This window comes from Pelodiscus sinensis, chromosome 2 (assembly GCF_052426305.1).
Source record: "Pelodiscus sinensis isolate ZL-2025 chromosome 2, ASM5242630v1, whole genome shotgun sequence".
Taxonomy (NCBI): domain Eukaryota; kingdom Metazoa; phylum Chordata; order Testudines; family Trionychidae; genus Pelodiscus; species Pelodiscus sinensis.
Genome location: NC_143053.1, coordinates 128677206 through 128702174, shown reverse-complemented (window position 1 = coordinate 128702174; position 24969 = coordinate 128677206).

Sequence of the window (24969 nt, the reverse complement as noted above, 5' to 3'; positions counted from 1 at the left end):
CCCGCTTCTGGGTTCGCATGTGGCCTTTGGTGGCCAGGCTGGCAGCTATCCTGCTATTGACGGCTGCATTCCTCCATCTAGTGCGGAGATCATGGACATTGGGGGCATCCCCCACAAACCTGAATAAGGTCCATGATTTGCATCCTGAACCAAGAAGGCACCTGCCTTCTCTGGGCCCTCGCAGGCTCCTGGGAGCTTGCAGACTGCTCCTGGGGAGTGGTGGAGGGCTGGCTGCCAGTGGCTTGCTGGATCATGTTTTGGGGCCACTGGGTCAGAGGCAGTGACTGCTGGCTCTGGGCTGGCAGGCTTGGAGCTGGCACAGGCACTGTGGCCAGAGTCTACCTCTTTAAGGGCTCCAGGGAGTCGGGCGGAGAGGAGTGTTCTTGGTTGAGGCTGGAGTAGCCACCAGGGCATCCTGGGAAGGCTGGAGGCCCCTATTTCAAAATAAGTGTCTACAGAGCACTTATTTCGAAATAGCTATTTCGAATTTGCCATTATTCCTCATAGAATGAGGTTCACCAAATGTGAAATAAATTCTCCGCTACTTCGATTTTATTTCGAAATAGCGGTTTGGCTATGTAGACGCTAGGAACGTTATTTCGAAATTAAGGCTTTTATTTCGAAATAACTTTGGTGTGTAGACATACCCTATAGGAATTTGTCTGGCTTCTACTTCCAGTCATTGAATCTTGTTATACTACTTCATTTTCCAGCTATGGGATCCTTTTATACTTGGTTAATAACTAATTATTTTATAGTTTATTTTCTGAAAACTTTGCAATTGAGGCTTGTACGTCTATTAGCATTCCAAGCCCTTATGCTTTGCTGGATCAGTCATTCAATCCATTCATATATCTTTGTGAAGTCCTATGTTTTGATTAATGTTTAGAATTTGTTTGAAATGCTTCCTTAAGAAAAATAAACCTACCACTGGGAGACATTTTAGTTTTTCATAATTAAACAAGACAGATTACAGTAATTAAATTCTGGCATCATTTTACACATTGAGGGTGGGGGTCACAAGATAAGTTTAGTAAAGTTGATTAAGAATCATGTTCATTTTTCAGATTGGAATGAAGTAACTATGATTAAGTGCTATGGGAAAATTCAAATGTTGATTATTGCAAAAAGAAAGATGCTTTGAAGTTAGTTTAGCTTTCAAAGTTTCTAACAAGCAAGGTAAAGGCTAATATTGAACTTGACTTCTCTCCATTAAGTTTATTTCAGATAATAAACTGTATATAGCTCCATACACTTCACATTGACCAAATATTATTTTTAATTCCCAGAGAAAATTAAACCAGAAAATTGCCCTAATTAAATCTTTTGCAAGATCTCTATTGTAGAGATAACACATCAAACATTTGTATGTGATATTTGTTTGTAATATATAATGAATTGATGTGTACATTGCTATTTAACATATGGCCACAAGATTAGATGTGAAAGATGGACTTTCTTGTGGAAAAACTTTTATGAAACAATGGTAATCATGATTACTAAATGTACGTGAGCAATAAATATTACAGAATGAAAACACCAATTAATGATTTAATTTAATATAAACTTAATAAAAACACACACAATGCTGTAAAACCTGTCCATTTAGACAATTTTAAAACTAAATTTGAAAGACGGGATTTTAAAAAGTGGTGCATGAAACTGTGTTGCATTATGACATGAAGAAATATAATCAGAATTATTACAGAAAACTACTCTTAAGACATTTTGTCCCCTTTGGCAGTGCAGAATTGATTATTGGCAAATCAAATATCTAGTTGAAAATTAAACAGGCACCAATAAAAACCATCTAACAAGATGAACATATTTCATCAACGTAAATGAAAATATATAGTTTATTAGGAACTGGGGAAACTTTTGGGATAGGAGGAGCCTATACAGGAAGGATGTGCTCCACCTAAACCAAAATGTAATCAGACTGCTGGCACTTAACATTAAAAAGGTTGTAGAGCAGTTTTTAAACTAAGGGCTAGGGGAAAGACAACGGATGCAGGGGAGCATGTGGATTGGACAGAGAAATCAGAGGACGTTTTATTAATAAAGATGCTATAAAGTTCTAGTCAGGAGGAGAGGATGGCAGTATGGGTCAGATCAGATGAGACACAATCAAATGAAAAAAGTCTAACAACAGAAAATGGCAGACAGATAAATAGTGACAAATTATTAAAGTGCTCTTGTACAAATGCTAGAAGTCAAATTGTAAAATGGGTGAACTAGAGTGCCTAGTTTTAAAGGATGATATTGATATAATAGGCATCATGGAAACTTGGTGGAATGAGGACAATCAATGGGACACAGTCATACCAGGATACAAAATATATAGGAAGGACAGAACAGGTCGTGCTGGTGCAGAAGTGGCACTATATGTGAAAGAAAATGTAGACTTAAATGAAGTAAAAATGTTAAACGAGTCAAAATAATCCATAGAATCTCTATGGATAGTAATTCAATGCTCCAATAATAAGAACATAACAGTAGCGATATATTATCGACCACCTGATCGGGACAGTGATAGTGACAATGAAATGCTAAGGGAGATTAGAGAGGCTATCAAATTAAAAAACTCGATGATAGTGGGGGATTTCAACTATCCCCATATTGACTGGGTACAAGTGACCTCCGGATGGGATGCAGAGATAAATTTTTTTGATACCTTAAATGACTGCTTCTTGGAGCAGGTGGTTCTAGAATCTACAAGGAAAGAGGTTATTCCTGATTTAGTCCTAAGTGGAGCGCAGGAACTGGTTCAAAAATTAAATATAACTGCTTGGAAATAGCTACTATAATGTAAAAAAATCTAACACCCTTGCAGTGGAAAAGATACCTCAGCAGCCCAGCACTGTGGTATTTAATTTCAGAAAGGGGAACTACACAAAAACGAGGAAGTTAGTTAAACAGAAATTAAAAGGTACAGTGACAAAAGTAAAATCTCTGTAACCTGCATGGAAACTTTTCAAAGACACCATAATAGAGGCCCAACTTAAATGTATAGCCCAAAATAAAAAACATAGTAAGAGAACAAAAAAATGCCACCGTAGCTTAACAAACAGGTAAAAGAAGCAATGACAGATAAAAAGGTATCTTTTAAAAAGTGGAAGTCAAATCCTAGTGATAAACTTTGTCAAATTACGTGTAAAAATATAATAAGAAAAGCCCAAAAGGAGTTTGAAGAACAGCTAGCCAAAAACTCAGAAAGTAATAGTAAAATGTTTTTTAAATACATCAGAAGCAGGAAGTCAGCTAAGCAGTGGGGCCCTTGGATGATTGAGATGCTAAAGGAACACTCAAAGATGATAAAGTCATAGTGGAGAAGCTAAATAAATTCTTAGTTTCAGTTTTCACAGCTGAGGATACTGGGGAGATTTCCAAACCTGATCCTTTCTTTTTAGGTGACAAATCTGAGGAATTATCCCAGATTGAGGTGTCATTAGAGGAGGTTTTGGAACAAATTGATAAGCTTAATTGTAACAACTTACCTCTTGGGATTCACCCAAGAGTTCTGAAAGAACTCAAATGGGAAATTGGAGAACTATTAACTATGGTTTGTAACCTCTCCTTTAAATCAGCTTCCATACCTAATGACTAGAAGATAGCTAATGTTACACCAATATTTTCAAAAGGCTCTAGAGGTGATCCTGTCAATAATAGACCGGTAAGTCTGACATCAGTACCAAACTATAATAAAGAATAAAATAGTCAGACACATGGATGAATATAATTTGTTGGGGGAAAGTCAACATGGTTTCTGTAAAGGGAAATCATGCCTTACTAATCTGCTAGAGTTCTTTGAGGGGGTCAACAAACATGTGGACAAGGGGGATCCAGTAGATATAGTATACTTAGATGTCCAGAAAGCCTTTGACAAAGTCCCTCACCAAAGGCTCTTCAGTAAAGTAAGTTGTAATGGGATAAGAGGGAAGGTCCTTTCAAGTATTGATAACTGGTTAAAAGACAGGAAACAAAAGGTAGGAATAAATGGTAAGTTTTCCGAGTGGAGAGAGGAAACTAGTGGGGTCTCCCAGGGGTCTGTCCTGGGACCAATCCTATTCAGCTTATTTATAAATGATCTAGAGAAAGGGGTGAACAATGGGGGTGGCAAAATTTGCAGATGATAACAAACTGCTCAAGATAATTAAGACCAAAGCAGATTGTGAAGAGCTTCAAAAAGATCTCACCAAACTAAGTAATTGGGCAACAAAATGGCAAATGAAATTTAATGTTGATAAATGTAAAGTAATGTACATTGGAAAATATAATCCCAAATATATATACACAATATGATGGGGACTAATTTGGCTACAACTACTCAAGAGAAAGATCTTGGAATCATTGTGGATAGTTCTCTGAAAACATCCACTCAGTGTGCAGTGGCAGTCAAAAAACCAAATAGAACGTTAGGAGTCATTAAAAAAGGGATAGAGAATAAGATAGAAAATATCTTATTGCCTCTATATAAAACCATGGTACGCCCACATCTTGAATACTGCATACAAATGTGGTTGCCTCATCTCAAAAAAAAAAAAAAAATTGGCATTGGAAAAGTTTCAGAAAAGGGCAACAAAAATGATTACGGGTTTGGACTAGTCCCATATGAAGAGAGATTAAAAACACTTAGACTTTTCATTTTAGAAAAGAGGAGACTAAGGGGTGATATGATAGAGATCTATAAAATCATGATTGGTGTGGAAAAAGTGAATAAGGAAAAGTTATATTTACTTATTCCCACAATATAAGAACTAGGGGTCACCAAATGAAATTAATAGGCAGCAGGTTTAAAACAAACAAAAGGAAGTTAACCTGTGGAACGCCTTGCTGGAGGATGCAGTGAAGGCTAGAACTTTAACAAGGTTCAAAAAGGAGCTAGATAGATTCATGGAGGTTAGGTCCATCAATGGCTATTAGCCAGGATGGGTAGGAATATCGGAGCACACCTGGACTGCACAAAAGCAATAGTGTTGCTACCACAGCACAGATTTGCATCAAGAACTTAGTATCATTCATACAGCCCAGGCCATACATAACAGCAAAACAATGTCTACCATTACTGGGGCACATGGCAGCTGCCACATTTGTGGTACCGTATGCGTGTCTGCACATGAGATCAATGCAGGCCTGCCTGAGAACGATGTACAGACCACATATACACCACATAAAAATGTGCATAGTGATGCCAAACAGCATAAAATCCACACTAACATGGTGAAAAAATCACCTTAATGTTTGCAAGGGGGTACCATTTCAACGCCCACCCGTAACGATTACAATTACAACGGATGCATCACTAATAGGATGGGGAGGTCACCTGGACGAAAATGAAGTGCAGGGTCGATGGCGCAGAGACGAGTCCAACAACCACATAAATGTGTTGGAACTCAGAACAGTCCTCAATGCATGCATCCATTTCCATTCTATATAATACAGAACAAAACAGTACAAGTGTTAACAGACGATGTTAACTGTAATACCACGACAATGTACTACATCAATTGCCAGGGGGGAGCACGATCCTGCAAACTGTGCCAGGAAGCGGTGAGGCAATGGGAGTGGTGTATCCCCACAAATATAACACTGATAGTCACCTATTTCTTGGGCAAGGACAACATCATAGCACACAGTCTCAGCAGGGATTTCTCCCACAAACATAAATGGGAAATCAACCCCAAAATGATAAACCAGCTATTCAATAAATGAGGGTTTCCCTCAATACACCTATTTGCCACCAGCAAAACCAAGAAGTGTCCACATTACTGCTCAAAAGCAGGCATAGAACAACAATCCATGGGAGATACATTCAATGTAAAATGGGAAGCACCTCTGATATACGCATTCCCTCCGTTTCCAATGATTCAGAGCACTATCCTGAAAATCAGACAGGACAATGCAAGGGTCATACTGATAGCACCCAAGTGGCCCTGGTATTCATACCTGCTATGGATGTGTGCTTATCCACCACCCCCTTTTCCATCAGTCCAATCTCTGTTGACACAGCAGAATGGACAGAGCCACCATCTGAATGTACAATCTCTCCAGCTCCATGCATGGATGGTGATTTGCTGATGCCTTCAGATGCTGACTATCCCTAAGAAGTGCAGCGAAACCTAGTTAACAGCTATAGACCTTCAACAAGGAAAACACAATCAGAAATGGCACAGATTCAACATACGGTGCCTCAAATACAATTGCACTACAATACGATCAGGAGTGGCAGAAATACTCACTTACTTTTTAGAACTACACAAAATGGGTCCTTCAATAAGCTCAATTACAGTACACCTTTCTGCAATAATGGCACTATATCCCCCAATAGACGGCTACTCGGCATTTACCCATCCGTTCACCGAAAGGTTCCCTCAGCAATGGGTCCCATTACCAGCATGGGACCTCAACCTCGTCTTAAGGGATCTCATGGGCAAACCATTTGAACCGCTAGCTACATGCTCATTACTACACCTGTCAATGAAAGTAGCCTTCCTGGTGGCAATTACATCAGCAAGGAAAGTGGGAGAAATAGGAGCATTTATGACACAACCACCTTGAACAGTCTTTCATAAGGACAAGGTGGTACTTAGAACTCACCCCAAATTCATTCTGAAAATAATTAGCTCCATCCACTGTAACGAGCCAATATACCTACTTGTCTTCTTTCTGAAGCCACATAAAGACGACAGAGAAAGGACATTACATACCTTAGATGTCAGCAGGACAATTGCCTTCTACCTTTAGCAAATGGAACCCTTCCAGAAATCACCAAGACTATTTGTCTCATCCACTGAAAGGTCAAAAGGCTTGCCCATATCCAAACAAAGAGTTTCTAAATGGATATCAGACACCTAGCCTACATCACATTCAACAGAGAACCCCCAATGACCATAAGGGCTTACTCCACGAGAGCTATGGCAATGACAACAGCCTTCCTTAAGGGAATTCCAACTGAGGACATCTGTAAAGCTGCTACATGGGGTTCAGTTCACACGTTCACACAGCATTACTCAATACAATCATTTGTGGACATGGACACACACGTTGGCAGAACTGTAGTCATTCCTCTTTCAAAAGAGGGATGCAAATTAGAGATGTCGAATTGGCAAATGAAGCCAGGATTTGAATTTCCCATGCTTCTTTTGCATAATCGTGTCATGGCGTTTTTTAAAAAACCACTATTTCAAAAGTGAAACCGCGGTCTCGACATGGTTCTTTCGAAAATAAAAGTATTTTTTGAAAGATCTTGTAAACCGCACTTTTGAGAAGTACAGGCTCTTGCTAAAATGGCTTTTCTTTTCAAAAGAACAGCACCTAGACCGCAGTTTCACTTTCGAGATATGGTTTTTCAAAAGAATGCCATGACACAATTATGCAAATGAAGCATGGGAAATTCAACTCCTAGCTTCATTTGCAATTTCAATATGTCTAATTTACATCTCTCTTTGAAAAGAGGGATGTAGTTTAGACATATTCAAAGCCGTGCAGCTCAGGTGGAGTATGGCTGGTCAATAAAAAACTTCCCCTAGTCTCACAGAGGTTGTGTGAAAAAGGTGATATACACCAGGGCTCAGTATGATTGAACACTGAATAGTATGACTTTCTTAACACCTGCCTAAAGCTTTCATCCTAGTCCCCAGAATCACAGGTTTCTTTCATTGTTTTTAAAGTACATCTGTATCAATGCTGGTTGCAAAGAAAACCTCAAAAATGTCTACACAGTGAGATAATGTGCTCTGAAGGGAAGCTATGTGTAACCCTTCCTGTTGGCTAGCCCAGTAGGAGGTTATTCAGCATAGGGGAAGCTTGTGACTTCTTACACCACTGTGGGGGGAGGGCTAGGCCTGAGGCTGCTTGGTGTGCTCTGCGTTGTGTATGTGTGAGTGTACCTCAGACCAGACCCACTCCGACAAATCACCAGGAACAGGTTTTATTCTGTAAAAAACATAGAACAGGTTTACAGTTCAGCAGCCTCTTCTCTCAGCATGCAGCCTGTGTGCTGCTTCTACCACAGTCCTTGCTGAGACCCTGCTGGGGGCAGAGGGCACATCCTGGCAGGAACCAGGAAGTTCTCCCAACATGCCGCAGTTTGTAGTCCACAACTTGTAGTTCCCAGGGCTGCTGCTGAAACACACTGGACTTTGGGCTACATATGCATTCATTGGTCCATGTAAATCCAGATGGTATACATTAAAGTTTCTACACTGGGCTTTAATGCAGTATTGTTTCAAAAAAGCACTAAGTTGAAGCACGCCAGCAGGGTAACATAAACCAATTAATGTACAACACATAGGTGCACCTTAGAAAGCACCAATCTAAGAATATACCACACCACCATGTGGATAAACCCTGACAGCAAATGATATAGAAATTCTATGGTCTTGACTAAATAGGGACCCTCAGGAAAATTAATTAAGAAAAAATTCATTGAGAATTAAGATTCAGTTTAGTTTAATGCAATGAATTCTGAATAAGAGTATTCACACCAGAGTTTAATACAATGTAATTAATTTACTATTAAGATATGCCTCTGGTTAATTTGGATGAATTTTCTTGAATGTTCTTGTGTAGACAAGCTCTCTGTGAGTTCTCAGCAAACCTAGAACATTAGCTGTGAATTCTCCTATCCATCTCTGAGTTTTGACTCATGTCTACAATGATAATTTAAATAGCAGAGTTAACTGTTTAAATCTTTGGGTACAAAAGGAGAGTCACAAATCTGCCCAAATTCACTCTGAGCAGAGTCTCATTTTAATGTCACAAATGAGTGGCATTTGGAAGACACTACTACTTGTTTTCCCCACAGATTAAAAGAAATCAAGCTTAGGGAGTCTAACAGACTCCACAGGTATATTCAAGAACTTATGAGAATCCAAGCTGAAAAAGCACAAAATTGGTGTTCAGAGGGCTTACAGAATCTTATTTGGCATATGAACAAAATGTACTAGAGAGGTGATTTGCTGGAAATAGACACATGGACAGAGGTTATTTTGTGGGTAAAGTCTGAAATAATAACAACCACCATTGTGTTTGCAATTTAACCTCTGTATTTTGTAGCTTTTACTTTTTTGTGGTTCTCTCCCAAATCCATAGGTAGGGCAGCTGCAGTGAAAGTAGTCAAAGGGGCAGAGAGCCAGAACTGCAGAAAGGGCCGCCATACTGATGGCCAAGGATCTGCTTGGTTTGGAGATGACTTTCTAGGTGTTATGAAACAAGATGTTGGTGATCTTGCTTATTACCTAGAAGAACCATGTCTAGTGGGCAGAGCAGCTGGCCAGACTGAGAACAAATCCAAGGATCAGCAACAAAGTCCACTGTAGATTGTCAGTCATAAATCAAAGCTGAGAGTTGAAGCCAGAGTCAAACCAGAGTCTGAATCAAGCCAGGGTCAGAGCCAGGACTAGTAACTGATGATTGGAAGAGAAGAGTGACTGGATGAGAGGCCAGAGTCAGGCACAGAGCAGCAACATGGTGTGAACAGGAGCAAAGGCAGAGGTGAGGTAGGAGCAGACCATGAAGAAGGCACAATTACAGTGTAATGCAGAGGAAACAGAAAATCACCTAGTTGCTCAAACAACTTTCTATACCTCTTTCTGGTTAAAATAGCACAGTTAGACCAAATGTTAGATTGGAAGGGGTGATAACAAGTGTGAAAAATTGAGATAATTGTTTCCATTACTATAACCTAAGCCCCAAATAGCTTTCAAAAATGAAAAGTTTCCAATAATGTTGAGCCATCTGGTCACTCTAGACACAGGGGCTGTGTCTAGACTGGCCAGTTTTTCCTGGAAAATCAGCCGCTTTTCCGGAAAAACTTGCCAGGTGTCTACACTGGCCGCTTGAATTTCCCGCAAAAGCACTGACTTCCTACTTAGAAATGCAAGAAGCACTTCATTGAGCTAACTATGAAATGGGTTATGAACCAAGGATTTTTTTCATAAACATATTCCCTTACATATATTGAAATGTGAAAAATAATTAATAATTGAGGTCATTCAACAATGAATGGAGGAGTAGGTTTCACTAATTGCAATGACATGAGCTTTTGCATTTAATTTAATTGAGGTCAGCCTACCAGAGAGACAAAGCATATACATGAGCATGATTCATGCAAAAGAAAATTTTAACACAAAATAGTAAGGGTTCGATTCTAATACCCTCTCTCACGCTGAAATGTGCTTCCTTCATGAACAGTCCCACAGAATTCAATGTGATAGCTTGTAACATAATATTATTATTAATTTATATAACAGAAGTGCTCACAAGCCCAATCATGGAGTAGAATTCCATTATGGTTGGTGCTATACAATAAAAACAAACAAACATCAAAATATTATCCATAAGACCAGAGACCAGAGACAGAGACTGGCTGGAGAGTACAAGAAAACAATGAGATAATATTGATGGAATATGGTAGGTTGTGGCCTCACCATACCATCTGCCTAACCATGGCAAAAGATTTTTTTAAAAGCATAATAACAAAGGAGAGATTTGAGCAGGGATTTGACGGGGATAATGAAGCTGTTTTCAGATGTTTCTGGGGCACTCCTCATAAGAGTGAAGAGGAGAAAAAATGTGACAAGTGAGTGATGGGATGTTATCGTGTCATAATACTCTCACAATGGCATAATATCCCAGAGTATGGGCATCAGAGTATGGCCCTCTCTGATTATCTGTACGATTATTTAAAAAATAAATAAATGGTACAATATTCTACAATGTTTAAGAATTAGAATTTTTGCATCATTATTGTATTTTTAATATGAATATTTGATATTTTGTTTTAACGATTGAATTTTCTTTTAAAATGATTTATTTCTTGCATATGAATCCTTTTATTGATGGACGTGTATTGTTGAAAAAAAGTATAATGTTTGCATATTTCTTGAGACAAATAAAGCATTAAATCTAGCAGGCATTTTTGTCTTCTTTTGAAAAAGGAAATTGTAGGATGTTGGCAACCAATTCCCTCTTAATATTTTTCAGAGAGGTTTACCAGCTGCTGTACATATGTATGTGTCTATACTCACCCTGGGTAGCAGTATTGATTGTTGGTATAATTGCACTGAGGGTTAAATTCACTGCTGTGCAGAGGGCCAGTGCAAGGATTATGAATCATTTAAATTCTGTTTAAGTAGAGTTGGCTAAAACTAGGGATTTCAGTTAATGAAAATCTTCTCTAATTAAGAATTTGAATTCATTTTAAAATTGGAACAAAACTAAGTTTACCAAAATTTCTCATGAAACCCCCCCATCCCACAATTTAATTTTGGAAACACCTATTCATGGCTTTTCCAAAAGGAAATGTGTGAAACTGATCATAATTGGAGCTTTAGATACTCTGTAACTTGAATAATCAAGACTCAGGTGTCTCTGTCTAGGAACAGAAAAAATTGAATGACCCCAAATTAGCAGTGCTGAAATGTTGAAAATGTGAGCCTTGGCCTGTTTATAAAGACATGAGTAACCGAGGGACAGGATTTGATTTGTGTTGGATAGAGATATTTTGAGACTATTAAAACAGGCTGTATAGGGAGAGATATTTACTCATGGTAGGCAAAGGAGAGGCTCAGAGAAGTGCAGTGAACTGGAGCCGGGGAGTCCTGCTTCCAGCCACACCACTTCTGGCCACTGTGGTGAAGCAGATCAATCCAGCTGGGAGATGGGCCGCAGTGGTTGGAGGGGGCCCGACCCCTGCTGTTGCCCTGCACCAGCCTCTCCAGTAATCCCCTGGGTCACATGTCTTGGGGGAAGGGGTTTCGGAGAAGGGGTGCAATGGGAAAGGGAGAGAGGAAGGACGGGAAGAGATGGTGTAGGACAAAGCAGGGTGAGAAAAGGTGGGGCAAGGGCCTGGGAAAGAGGAGGGGGAGTTGTCCCAGGCCCCACACTCTCCTCAGGATGCCAAACACAAGCTATGGGGGAACAAGGCAAAAACTGGAAGTGAACAGTTAAAACACTGGAGGCCAAAGTGGTCCATGAAAACATGATGTCAAAAAGAAGATCTTACACCAAGCCTTGAAGAAAGAAATAAAGGGACTCTGGCAGATATACTCAAGAATGGAGTTTCAGCTAGAAGTTTAAGAAAGGTCTGTATGTCACTGAAGGAAAATGGTTGATAGGGGACCCAAGGGAGATTTAGTTCAATAGCTATTAATGCATGTGACTAAAGCTGACTGTCTCTATAAGGTGCCACACAGTATGGAACCCCTTCTCATCCCCACTACATTAGTAACCATAGTAGTTCCATAAAAACTACTTTCCATTTTGCTTGGCTTTGCCTGAGATATCTTGTTCTATTTTCAATTCTGCCACAAGCTGCCTGTGAAGTCTGGTCAAACCACTTAACCCTTTGTGCCTCTGTTTTCCTATGTTTAAGGTGGGTACAAATAATACTTATTATCTCAAAGGGGTATTGTGAAAAAAATAGCTAATCTTTTTAAAGAGCATAAGATCTGACAAGTCCAGTTTACAATTATAGTTAGGCAGATAAAAAAGAATTTGCAGATCAACTAGCAAAAAACAAAAACTAACAGCATTTTTGTTATGTACATCAGAAAAAGTTAGTCTGCCACAGTGTTGGATGATCAAGATGCTAAAGGAACATTTAAGGAAGACAAGGCTATTGAGGAGCATCTAAATGACTTATTTACATCAGAGGATGTATGAGAAATCTCCACACCTTAGCTATTCCAAAGCATCTGGCACTAGTTGCTTTTGGAAAGCAGGCTATTGTGCTAGACAGACTATTTCACTGATGTTCTTGTTAATTAAGTGCATATTACAACTGAAAGGTGTCTCCACCTGTAAGTTGTACAGCATGTGAGGAACTCAATGTCATCTGTACTCTTCTATTTCAATGGGACTTGATGGTGATCAGCACCCCAGATTAATGTTCTACATCTGCTGGATCAAGACATAATGTTCTGATCCTATGTGTTTGTTTGCATTAGTTAAAAGTAAGAATAAGAGCAGTCTCATTAAAGCCAACAGGACTACCCCTATTAAGTCAAGTATATGCATAAATTCTTGCAGGATTGGAGCCTAAACAAAAAGCAATACAAGAAAGTGTGAATAAGATGGATGCAATGGAATGTGTGCATTTTTAAAATTTAAATGTATATATTTGCCTTAAATAAAATCAAATAATCTCTATCTCATTTCCTGAGTTATTACTATCCATAATAGCCTATTATTTTCTACTATACATGTCCCTCACCCTCATTTTTTACATGCTACTAATAAGACATTAATTTGAAGGAATGTTTCACACATTCTCTGAACCAGGAATTCCAGTTGTAGCTACCAACAAAAGGTCAAAATGCTAAGTTTTGTAGGGGGGAAGTTATTTCCAACTCTAATTCACAGTTTATATGCACAGTGAGATTCCTCTCATGCTGTGAACTTTCAGAGTGCTGTGGTAGGCAAAACTAGTATAACTTTCCTATAAGAACATTTCTGCAGCTCTGTGGCAATCATATTGAGGTAAACATTCCTTTAGTTCCACCATCATATCTCTCCAGTTCCCAGCTGATCTGCTTTTCACAGCTCTACTAATAAGCCCAAATGCCCAGAAAATGTCCATTGGATGAAAGTTCGTACTGTGATGATAAAAGGAAAATGCATATTATTTAATATTTTAATATTTAATATTAATTTTCCCACACTGATAGTCTTTGTTTACTAATCACATTCATTTTAAGTAGAAAACACTATTTTATTTTAGGTTTTATATTACAGTTAACCTTGAAATCAAACAATAACTGAGATGGTTTAAATAGAAACTGATAGGAATCCTGAAAAAATGTTAAAAGCATTGGAACTTTAAAAAAAATCTGTAAAGAGATTCTGTTCTGCTACTATATATAACCTTCAAAAGCAAACAAAGCAAAAATCCCTCTTGACCAGTAGCTGTGAATAATGCCTGCTGTGCTGCATTAATATAGACTAACAAAAAAAGGTAATTTGGAAGGACTTTGGGGCTCCTGGTGCTTGTGATCTCTAGCATTAATTTAAATATAGCAGCCTTAGATGTTCAACTTTCTTTCTTTCATAATCATTATTACTGTTTAACAATAATAATCCCCAAAAGATATCTTACCAAATAATTATTTATAAAACATAAAGATTAAGGCCTAATTTGCATGCAAGTGTACATCCAGAGGCATAGGCTTTCATGCTCTCTAATTTGGCCCACTGATACGGGTCCTTTTGCAGAATCAGGGCCTACTATTGCTATATCATCTATGGTGTAGTAGTGTTTCGAGACAGTAGTATATCTTTATATATGTACCGGTATGTATGTAAAAATACTAGTAGATTATGTAGCACTCAGGAATGCATAGCATAGTTCTTGGATTTTGAAGGATTGATAAGATGCTGAGTACTGTAAATGACTTCCTCTGGCTTCCTCTGGCAGCTCTTGACAGAGTATTATACCATTTATATATATTAATGTTAATAAGAGCTGGGGATCAGCTGTGTGGCAGCTGCCCCTTTGAAACGGTGCATCAGCATCTCAAGGGGGCAGCGGTGTGGAACGGACCCCTGGCTCTGCGCGGCATTTCCATGGAATGCGGGATCAGCTGGGGACTCCACAGCTGACCCCAGGTTCCATGTGGCATTTCTCCAGAACTTGGGGTCAACTGGGGAGTCCCCAGCTATCCTCGGTCTTCATGGCACTGCCCCTTTGAAATGTGAGGCAGCAGCCGAAAAGCCCTGGCACAGTTTTGCGGTGCTGCTGCTTTGAATTACCTCCTCTTTCCCCCCCTTGTTGCCTTTATTTGATAGAGGCAGTAAGGGGGGGGGGGGGGGCGAATCAACTAGTCAACTAATCAACTGACTATCCAATAAGCATTTGCTTATCATATAGCCGACTAGTCCTTAACATACTTAATGTATACCAACTAAACATATTGATAGGCATATTTAACTGAAATCAAAATGATATATTGATTTTAATGAAAATATAGATTTTTGTAATTATTTGAAATTTAAATGAAGTATTTTGTTCTCACCTTGTTTTATCTTGATATGATGTGTGATATGTTATGTTATATATAAGGTTGACATGACATACAATATTATAAATGTTTCAATGTTTATCATATGAAATTATTTGATGAGATCATTCCAATATTTCCAAATAATTTTTTCTCTGAATTTCTACTCTGCAGAGCCTTTCAAAATTTTTACTTTTCATTTCAATTTGGATTGAAAGCAATATCAAAATGTCAGAATTCTTGTTTTTGACCAACTTTACTCACATTAGCACATAAAAATGTTATTGTCTTTCAACAAATTTGTAAAGAATGGAGATTGATGACACATTGATGAGATCAGACCATATCATATCATTAATCATAGCAGCTATCTGTGGATCATATTAAACGCTAAACTGAGGTCAGAATCATAGAATCATAGAACCATAGATCTGGAAGAGACCTTAGAAGGCCATCAAATCCAGCCCCCTGCCCAAGGCAGGACCAATCCCAGTTAAATAAACCCAGCCAGGATTTTTTCAAGCTGAGACTTAAACACCTCTACGGATGGAGACTCCACTACTTCCCTAGGTAACCCATTCCAGTGCTTCAGCACCCTCCAGGTCAAATAGTTTTTCCTAATATCCAACCTGCACCTCTCCCACCACAACATGAGACCATTGTTCCTTGTTCTGCCATACATCACTACTGTGAACAGCCTTTCTTTAGCCTCCTTGGAACCTCCCTTCAGGAAGTTATAGGCTGCTATCAAATCCTCTCTCACTCTTCTCTTCTGCAGACTAAATAGACCCAACTCCCTCAGCCTCCCCTCATAGGTCATATGTTCCAGCCCCCTAATCAATTTGATTGCCCTCCGCTGGATTGCATTCACATCCTTCCTGTAATTGGGAATTAAATAATGCTGTTTAAATCAGTTATAATCAGCTGTGATCAAACATGGTAACATAATCTAAGTACGGACAAGATCTAACATAAAATCTTTCAAATCTCTCCAGTATTATCTGGAGCGCTTTGGGAACTCCTCTGTTAAGAGATGCTATATCTCATGAGAAAACCATATTGCAGAGACTTAAGACCGTGCTAAACCTCCTTTCTCTTCTTTTTGGGTTTTTAAATGCCTCTATTTAAAAAAAATGTGTAGTTTGAAATGTTGTAATTGTTTTCTTTATTTCCTAAATAGGGCTGAAGCAGCCAAGTAGAGACTGCAGAATTGTAATGAAAGATAAGGTCCAGAGAGGGATATGAAGATGGGTAATGAAGGCTGGGAGAGAGAGGAAACACCATGTCTCTTACAAGATGCAAAGATACCAAAGTAAAATTATAGTAGGCGGAGAGCAAGGAATATATTTACAGAGAGGACTAGTGAATTCCCAAGCTTCTTACAAATCCCTTTACATTGCAAACAAGTCTTTTTCATAGTATTTCAGTAATACTGACTTCTTTGGTGATTTAGAAATAAAACATACACTGAATATTGCAGAACCTAACAGAAAGTTGAAAGATAGTTCTAAATGTGAGCAAATGTTTCTGGGGCCGCTATTTTTAAATTAAATGATTTGCCCAATATTTTAGCAGAAACAAGAACACTTAAATGTAAAATTACATTTAAATAATGTTAAGAATGGTGCTAAAACCCACAAAAGGAAAAAAGATTACACCCCATTGTGCCAAATTATTGCAGGTACCACTGGAAAAAAATCAGTGAAAAGAAACGTGCTGCAATATTTTGCACAATAGGGCACATGTATGAGGAAGCTAAACCCTATCACTAAATTGTCTTGTCTTGGAGTTTATATTACACTCATTCATTAGAGTATAAAAGGAATCCAAGCCAATAAAAAAGCTCCAGGGTACCAAAATGATCATTAGGAACATTATATTCAGTTGCCGTTTAATAGTGAAACAATTTTTAAACAGCATTGAGTTGGTTTCTATAAGAGTGAGAAACCCTGATGTTTAGAACAGATTTACTAATGAGTATCCTGATTAATTCTGATTGGTGATGCATAGCAGAGAGATCTCCGTATTGATATAACATTATATTAATAAAATCATCATAAAAGTATGTTATTATGCTCGAGCTTGGGTTCTGAAGCTCAGTGGTGTGTGTCAGGGAGGAGAGTGCTCTCCTGCTGAAACAGAAAACACTCTAGAACTCATGCTGTCCATCTCCACAAGCACAGGAACTGAAATGGCTAAGAACAGAAAAAACTCAGGAAGAAACCAACCCAAAGAAAATCTTCCCAAGATTTTACAGTGCATTGATAAGACAAAGTTAAAGGCACTGACAAGGGATGAGATTTGAAAATTCTTGTAACTATTTTACTGATACTTGTAAATGCTGTTGTAACATACAACATGAAAGTTTTCCTTCTTGATTACAAAATGGTTAGATGATATATTCCATATAATTGTGATACTTGTCCTGTTTTAAGAAAAAAAAATAAATTCCTTTAACTAATGTAAATATTTTCTTTGATTTCAAAGGATATAATTAAATTGGATTCTTTGTCCATCTGTAAACTGACTGGTTATTAATAATAAATAGACCAGGTTCACATTATGTTCAATAAATTGTTTTGCCTATGTATAAAGAGTTATTAGATATCCAATGAGACACTAACGTAGACCATAGAGTTTTATAATGTTTTATGTAATGTGCTTAATGGGTAGTGTAATAAAATGAGTGCATCTAGACAGCACCCGTGTGTCGGAATAAGCTACACAATTTGAGCTACACAAATTGCACAGCTTATTCCAAGTCTAAATCAAAAGAGCTTATTTTGAAATTTGGCACTGTGTACACTTCAAAATAAGGCACTATTCCAAAAAATCCCTTAACCCTCTTGGAATGCTTTTAAAGACACAGCATTGCTATTTCAGGATACTTCCTGTATCCTGATAGAGCAACACAGTCTAGACATACCCTAAATGTTAAACAAGTATAACTCTAAGGCTACGTTTACATTGGCCCCTATTCCATAATAGGGATGCTAATGTAGCACTTTGGAATAGGCAAATCCGCGGGGGATTTAAATATCCCCTGCGGGATTTGCATTTTCATGGCTGCTGCTTTTTTCCGGCTTGTAGATAAGCCGGAGAAAAGCGCCAGTCTGGACGCGATCCTCCGGAAAATAAGCTCTTTTCCGGAGGATCTCTTATTCCTACTTGAATAAGGAATAAGAGATCCTCCAGAAAAGAGCTTATTTTCTGGAGGATCGCGTCCAGACTGGCGCTTTTCTCTGGCTTTTCTCCGGCTTATCTACAAGCCGGAAAAAAGCGGCAGCCATGAAAATGCAAATCCCGCGGGGGATATTTAAATCCCCACGGATTTGCCTATTCCAAAGTGCTACATTAGCATCCCTATTACGGAATAGGGGCCAATGTAGACACAGCCTAATAGTCTAGTAGCACTTTAAAGACTAACAAAACATGTGAATGGTATCATGAACTTTTGTGGGCAAAACCCACTTCTTCAGACAACTGGAGTATAATGAGTCCAGATCAAAGGATAAATAAGGGAAGGTGAAGGAAGGGGGGGAAGGAGAGTAAAGGAAGAAAAAGAGAGACAGTAAGAGTATGTCTACACTACCCCGCTAGTTCAAACTAGCGGGGTAATGTAGGCATACCGCAATTGCAAATGAAGCCCGGGATTTGAATTTGCCGGGCTTCATTTGCATAAGCGGGGCGCCGCCATTTTTAAATCCCCGCTCGTTCGAACCCCGTGCCGCGCAGCTACACGCGGCACGAACTAGGTAGTTCGAACTAGGCTTCCTAGTTCGAACTACCGTTACTCCTCATTCCATGAGGTGTAACGGTAGTTCGAACTAGGAAGCCTAGTTTGAACTACCTAGTTCGTGCCCCGTGTAGCCACGCGACACGGGGTTCGAACGAGCGGGGATTTAAAAATGGCGATGCCCCGCTTATGCAAACGAAGCCCGGGAAATTCAAATCCCGGGCTTCATTTGCAATTGCGGTATGCCTACATTACCCCGCTAGTTCGAACAAGCGGGGTAGTGTAGACATACCCTTAGTGGATAAGACTTCTCTATATACTTGGCTTGTGGAATGGGTCTGAAACGGCGACTTGAAGATCCATTAATGAGTGTCCAGGAAGATCAAAGTGTTCTCCAACAGGTTTCTGTGTGTTGCCTTTTCGGATATCTGATTTGTGTCCATTAATTCTTTCCCATAGAGATTGTCCAGTTTGGCCAATATACATTGCAGTAGAGCACTGCTGGCATTTGGTGGCATAGATCACATTAGTGGATGTGCAGTTAAATGAGCCTTTGATTTGGTGGCTGATGAATTGGGAGGCAAGATTAAATCAGTATCTTAGATGCCTACATAGAAATGCAAGAAGTATGAGTAATAAGCAGGAAGAACTTGAAGTACTAATAAATAAACACAACTATGACATCATTGGTATCACAGAGACTTGGTGGGATAATATACATGATTGGAATAGAAGGGTACCGCTTACTCAGGAAGGATAAAGGCAGGGGAAAAAGGGAGGAGATGTTGCCTTATATATGAAAATTGTACACATGTGGACTGAGGTAGCGATAGACATAGGAGACAGACATGTTGAGAGTCTCTGGGTTAGGCTAAAAGGGGTAAAAATCAAGGGTGATATCATGCTAGGGGTCTACTACAGGCCACCAACCCAGGTAGAAGAGGTGGATGAGACTTTTTTTAAACAACTAACCAAATCATCCAAAGCGCTGGATTTGGTGGTGATGGGGGACTTCAACTATTCAGATATATGTTGGGAAACTAACACAGCAGGGCACAGACTATCCAATGAGTTCTTGGCTGCATTGAAGAAAACTTTTTATTTCAGAAGGTTGAAAAAGCTTCGTGGAGGGTGGGGGGAGGGTCTGTTCTACATTTGATTTTAACAAATAGGGAGGAATTGGTTGAGAATTTGAAAGTGGAAGGCAGCTTGGGTGAAAGTGATCATGAAATCATAGAGATCATAAATCTAAGGAATGGTAGAAGGGAGAAAAGCAAAATAGAGGCTATGGATTTTAGGAAGGCAGATTTTGGAAAGCTCAGAGAGATAGCAGGTAAGGTCCCATGGGAAACAAGACCAAGGGAAATAACAACTGAAGAGAGTTGGCAGTTTTTCAAAGGGACGTTATTAAGGGCCCAAAAGCAAGCTCTTCCGTTGCTTAGGAAAGATAGAAAGTATGACATAAGTCCACCTTCGTTTAACCAGAAGATCTTGCATGATCTAAAAATAGAAAAGGAGTCATATAAAAAGTGGAAACTGGGACAAATTACAAAGGATGAATATAAACAAACAATACACGTACACAGGGGCAAGATTAGAAAGGCAAAGGCACAAAACAAGCTCAAACTAGCTACAGACATAAAGGAAAAAATAAGACTTTCTATAAATATATTAGAAGCAAGAGGACGACCAAGGACAGGGTACGCCCGTTGCTCAGTGAGGAGGGAGAAACAGTAACAGGAAACTTGAAAATGGCAGAAATGCTTAATGACTTCTTTGTTTTGGTCTTCACCAAGAAGTCTGATGATGAAGGAATGCCTAACATAGTGAATGCTAGTAGAAATGGGGTAGGTTTAGAAGATAAAATAAAAAAAAGAACAAGTTAAAAATCACTTAGAAAAGTTAAATGTCTGCAAATCACCAGGGCCTGATGAAATGCATCCTAGAATATTCAAAGAACTGATAGAGCAGGTATCTGAGCCTTTAGCTATCATCTTTGAAAAATCATGGAAGATGGGGAGATTCCAGAAGACTGGAAAAGGGCAAATATAATGCCCATCTATAAAAAGGGAAATAAGAACAATCTAGGAAACTAAAGACCAGTCAGTTTAACTTCTGTGCCAGGAAAGATATTGCAGCAAGTAACTAAGGAATTCATCGGCAAAGACCTGGAAGATAATAATGTGATAGGTAACAGCAATCATGGATTTGTAAACAACAAATCATGTCAAATCAATCTGATAGCTTTCTTTGATAGGATAGCGATTCTTGTGGATAAGGGAAAAGTGGTGGATGTGGTATATCTATACTTTAGTAAGGCATTTGATACGGTCTCGCATGATATTCTTATCAATAAACTAGGCAAATACAACTTAGATGGGGCTACTATAAGGTAGGTGCATAACTGGCTGGATAACTGTTCTCAGAAAGTAATTATTAACGGGTCACAATCCTGCTGGAAAGGTATAACAAGTGAGATTCCACAAAGATCTGTTCTGTGACTGGTTCTGTTCAATATTTTCATCAACTATTTAGATTTTGGCATAGAGAGTTTGCTTATTAAGTTTGCAGATGATACAAAGCTGGGAGGGGTTGAAACTGCTTTGGAGGATAGGGTCATAATTCAAAACGATCTGGACAAACTGGAGAAATGGTCTGAGGTAAATAGGATGAAGTTTCATAAGGACAAATGAAAATGCTAATGTAGGGTAAACTGAGGCAGTCCATGGTATTTCTCTAAGAGCCCCTATTCAATCCTAAAATTTGAGACAGGCCTGTGAACTGAATAGCACCAGCAGTTAACATGACCCTGGTCGCCCTGGCAACCACATTCCAAGGGGACTCACTAGATAAGGCCGTCTGGTACCAAAGCATCCTTGTTAATGTTAGTGAGTGTTCGTATTGTTTTCCTTTAATCCTAGAGAATGGGCCCAGGACCCAAGGATCACGCCAGCTCGAGGTGGCTTCATCCTCCCATAGACACATCATAACTTTTATAGACAAAAGTTGTCTGTTTTGTTTATGTTGGCTTACTTAGCATGTTAGGAAAAACTACCTGTATTATTGATAACATATTTATTTGACGATGGGCGAAGTGCTCATTTCATCTTGCTCCTACAACCTATTGAATTGCTTCCCCTCCCTTCAACTGCCCCCCCCCCCCGCCCCATATAACATATTGTATTGTTTTGCTTAAGTAGTGTGCTCCAGCTTAATCCCTGGTTGACACTCCTCCGGAGCTGTGTGTAATAAATCCTCTGATTTATTTTCATCACACCCAGCAGTGTCCAGACTTATTCCCAACATCCACTTAGGAAGGAACAATCAGTCTCACACATACAGAATGGGATGCAACTGTCTAGAAAGGAGTACTGCAGAAAGGGATCTAGGGGTCATAGTGGACCACAAGCCAAATATCAGTCAACAGTGTGATGCTGATGCAAAAAAAGAAAATAAGATTTTGTGGTGCATTAACAGGAGTGCTGTCAGCAAGACACAATAAGTCATTATTCTTGTCTACTCTGTGCTGATTAGGCCTCAGTTGGAGTATTGTGTCCAGTTCTGGGCACCACATTTCAAGAAAGATGTGGAGAAATTGGAGAAGGTCCAGAGAAGAGCAACAAGAATGATTAAACAAAAAACAGGACTATGTAGCACTTTAAAGACTAACAAAGATGGTTTATTAGGTGATGAGCTTTCGTGGGCCAGACCCACTTCCTCAGATCAAACAATTTGATCTGAGGAAGTGGGTCTGGCCCATGAAAGCTCATCACCTAATAAACCATCTTTGTTAGTCTTTAAAGTGCTACATAGTCCTGTTTTTTGTTTCAGCTAGATTAGACTAACATGGCTACATCTATTGCTAAGAATGATTAAAGGTCTAGAGAACATGACCTATGAAGAAGTCTGAAAGAATTGGGCTTGTTTAGTTTGGAAAGGAGAAGACTGAGAGGGGACATGATAGCAGTTTTCAGGTATGTAAAAGGGTGTTACAAGGAGGAGGGAGAAAACTTGTTCTCCTTAGCCTCTGAGGATAAAACAAGAAGCAATGGGCTTAAACTGCAACTAGGGCAGTTTAGGTTGGACATTAGGAAAAACTTCCTAACTGTCATGTTGGTTAAACACTGGAATAAGTTGCCTAGGGAGATTGTGGCATCTCCATCTCTGGGGATATTTAAAAGCAGGTTAGATAGACATCTATCAGGGATGTTCTAGATGGTACTGGGTCCTGTGATGAGGGCAGGGGACTGGATTTGATGACCTCTCTAGGTCCCTTCCAGTACTAGTATTTTATGATTGGGTCCAGTAATGAAATCATTTGTATTGATGTGTGTACAGAGTTGGCAGCGGGGCTGATTGCAGTGATGGTTTCCAGGATGATTATGATGTAGCTGTGTTGTGTGATTACCGGAAAGAATTTGTTTGAGGTTACGGGGTTGTCTGTAAGCAAGCATAGGCAGAGACAAACATCTGCAGGATCTATATAGAGCATTCTTAAAACTGAAATATCCACCCAGAGAAGTGAAAAAAACCAACAGATCGATAGAGCCAAAAAGGTACCCAGACATGAACTACTTTGAGACAGGCCCAGAAGAGAAAACAACAGAATTCCACTTGTCATCACCTACAGCCCACAACTGAAATCCCTCCAACGCATTATCAACAATCTACAGCCTATCCTGGAACATGACCCCTCACTCTCAGAGGCCTTGTGGGAAAGGCCCACGTTGGTGCCCCAAGTCAAGACACCGCACACCCAACCTGTCACTCACCGTCCTGCCGAATAGCTGAAAAAGCCTCCTGCTCTGTTGTTCCCCAGCCGGGGGAGGAGGAAGGGAAATGGCAACATGCAGGAATCCTCAGAATTTTCTCCCCCAGACCCATTGCAGGAATCCAGCGCTGGTGCTTCAACCTCAAGGGATAGGGAAGCTGGAGCACCAATGTGGGCTCCCTGCTGCAGGGGGAGCAAGAAGGGGAGAGCTGAAGATGGTGAATCAGGGGGCTGAGTGGAGGGGCAGGAGCAAGGAAGCCGCAGCAGGTAAAGCACAGAGCTCACTGCATCCCACCACTGGGACCATGCTGCCTGCGGGACTCTCTCCTCTTTGGCTTTGCCTGTGAGGGAGGTGGGCAGCACACAAAGACTCCTTTGTGGTGTGGCCGCTGCCTCATGCCCAGGGCTTTTCCGCACTACACCCACTAACAGCACGGTCTGCAGCCAAGCCGTGCTTTCCCCTCCTCTCTGCAGCGCTCCAAGCTCTCTTGGCTCCTCCAGCAGCAAGGTGCCACACACTCCAGCCAGCGCTCAGTGTAACCAGCCATCCCAACCTGAGCCAGGGGCCCGCCTCACCGCTGCCTCCTGCTCTGGCATTGCAGCATCACGGGGGGAAATCTCTCTCACTCTTGTCTACAGCCCAGACTCTTGACGCTGACGTGATGACAACATTCTGTCATCCAGCAGGAAAATTTATTTTACACCTAGGCTGTGTCCTCATTGGCATGATTTTGTGCAAAAATATGCTGCCTGTCTACACTGGCAGAGAGTTCTTGCGCAAGAACACTGAAGTTCTAATGTATGAAATCAGTGCTTCTTGCGCAAGAACTATGATGCTCCCAGTCAGAAATAAGCCCTCTTGCGCAACTGTTCTTGCACAAGAGGCCAATGTAGACAGGCAACATGAATTTCTTGCGCAAGAAAGCCCGATGGCTAAAATGGCAATCGGAGCTTTCTTGAGCAAGAGATCATCTACACTGGCACAGATGCTCTTGCGCAAAAGCACATCTCTTGCACAAAGGCACATGCTCAGTGTAGATGCTCTCTTGCACAAATACTTTAACTCAAGAACTCTTGTGTTAAAGAGTATTTGCGCAAGATCATGCCAATGTAGATGTAGCCCTAGGGTATGTCTAGACTACAAGCCTCTTTCAAAAGACTGATCACTTCTTTCGAAAAAGCGAGATGCTTTTTCGAAAAAGAGCACCCAGGCAGTCTGGATGTTCTCTTTCGAAAAAGCCCTGTTTGCATTCAATAACACCTTTTTTTCGAAAGAGCACTTTTGAAAAAAGGCATTCTTTCTTGTAAAATAAGGTTTACCACCATCAAAAAACCGCTACATTCTTTCAATTTAATTTCGAAAGAACGCGGCGGCAGTCTAGATGCAGGGAAAGATTTTGCAAAAAGGCCACTTTTTTTGAAAAAAACCTGTAGTCTAGACACACTCATAGAGAGAGGTAATA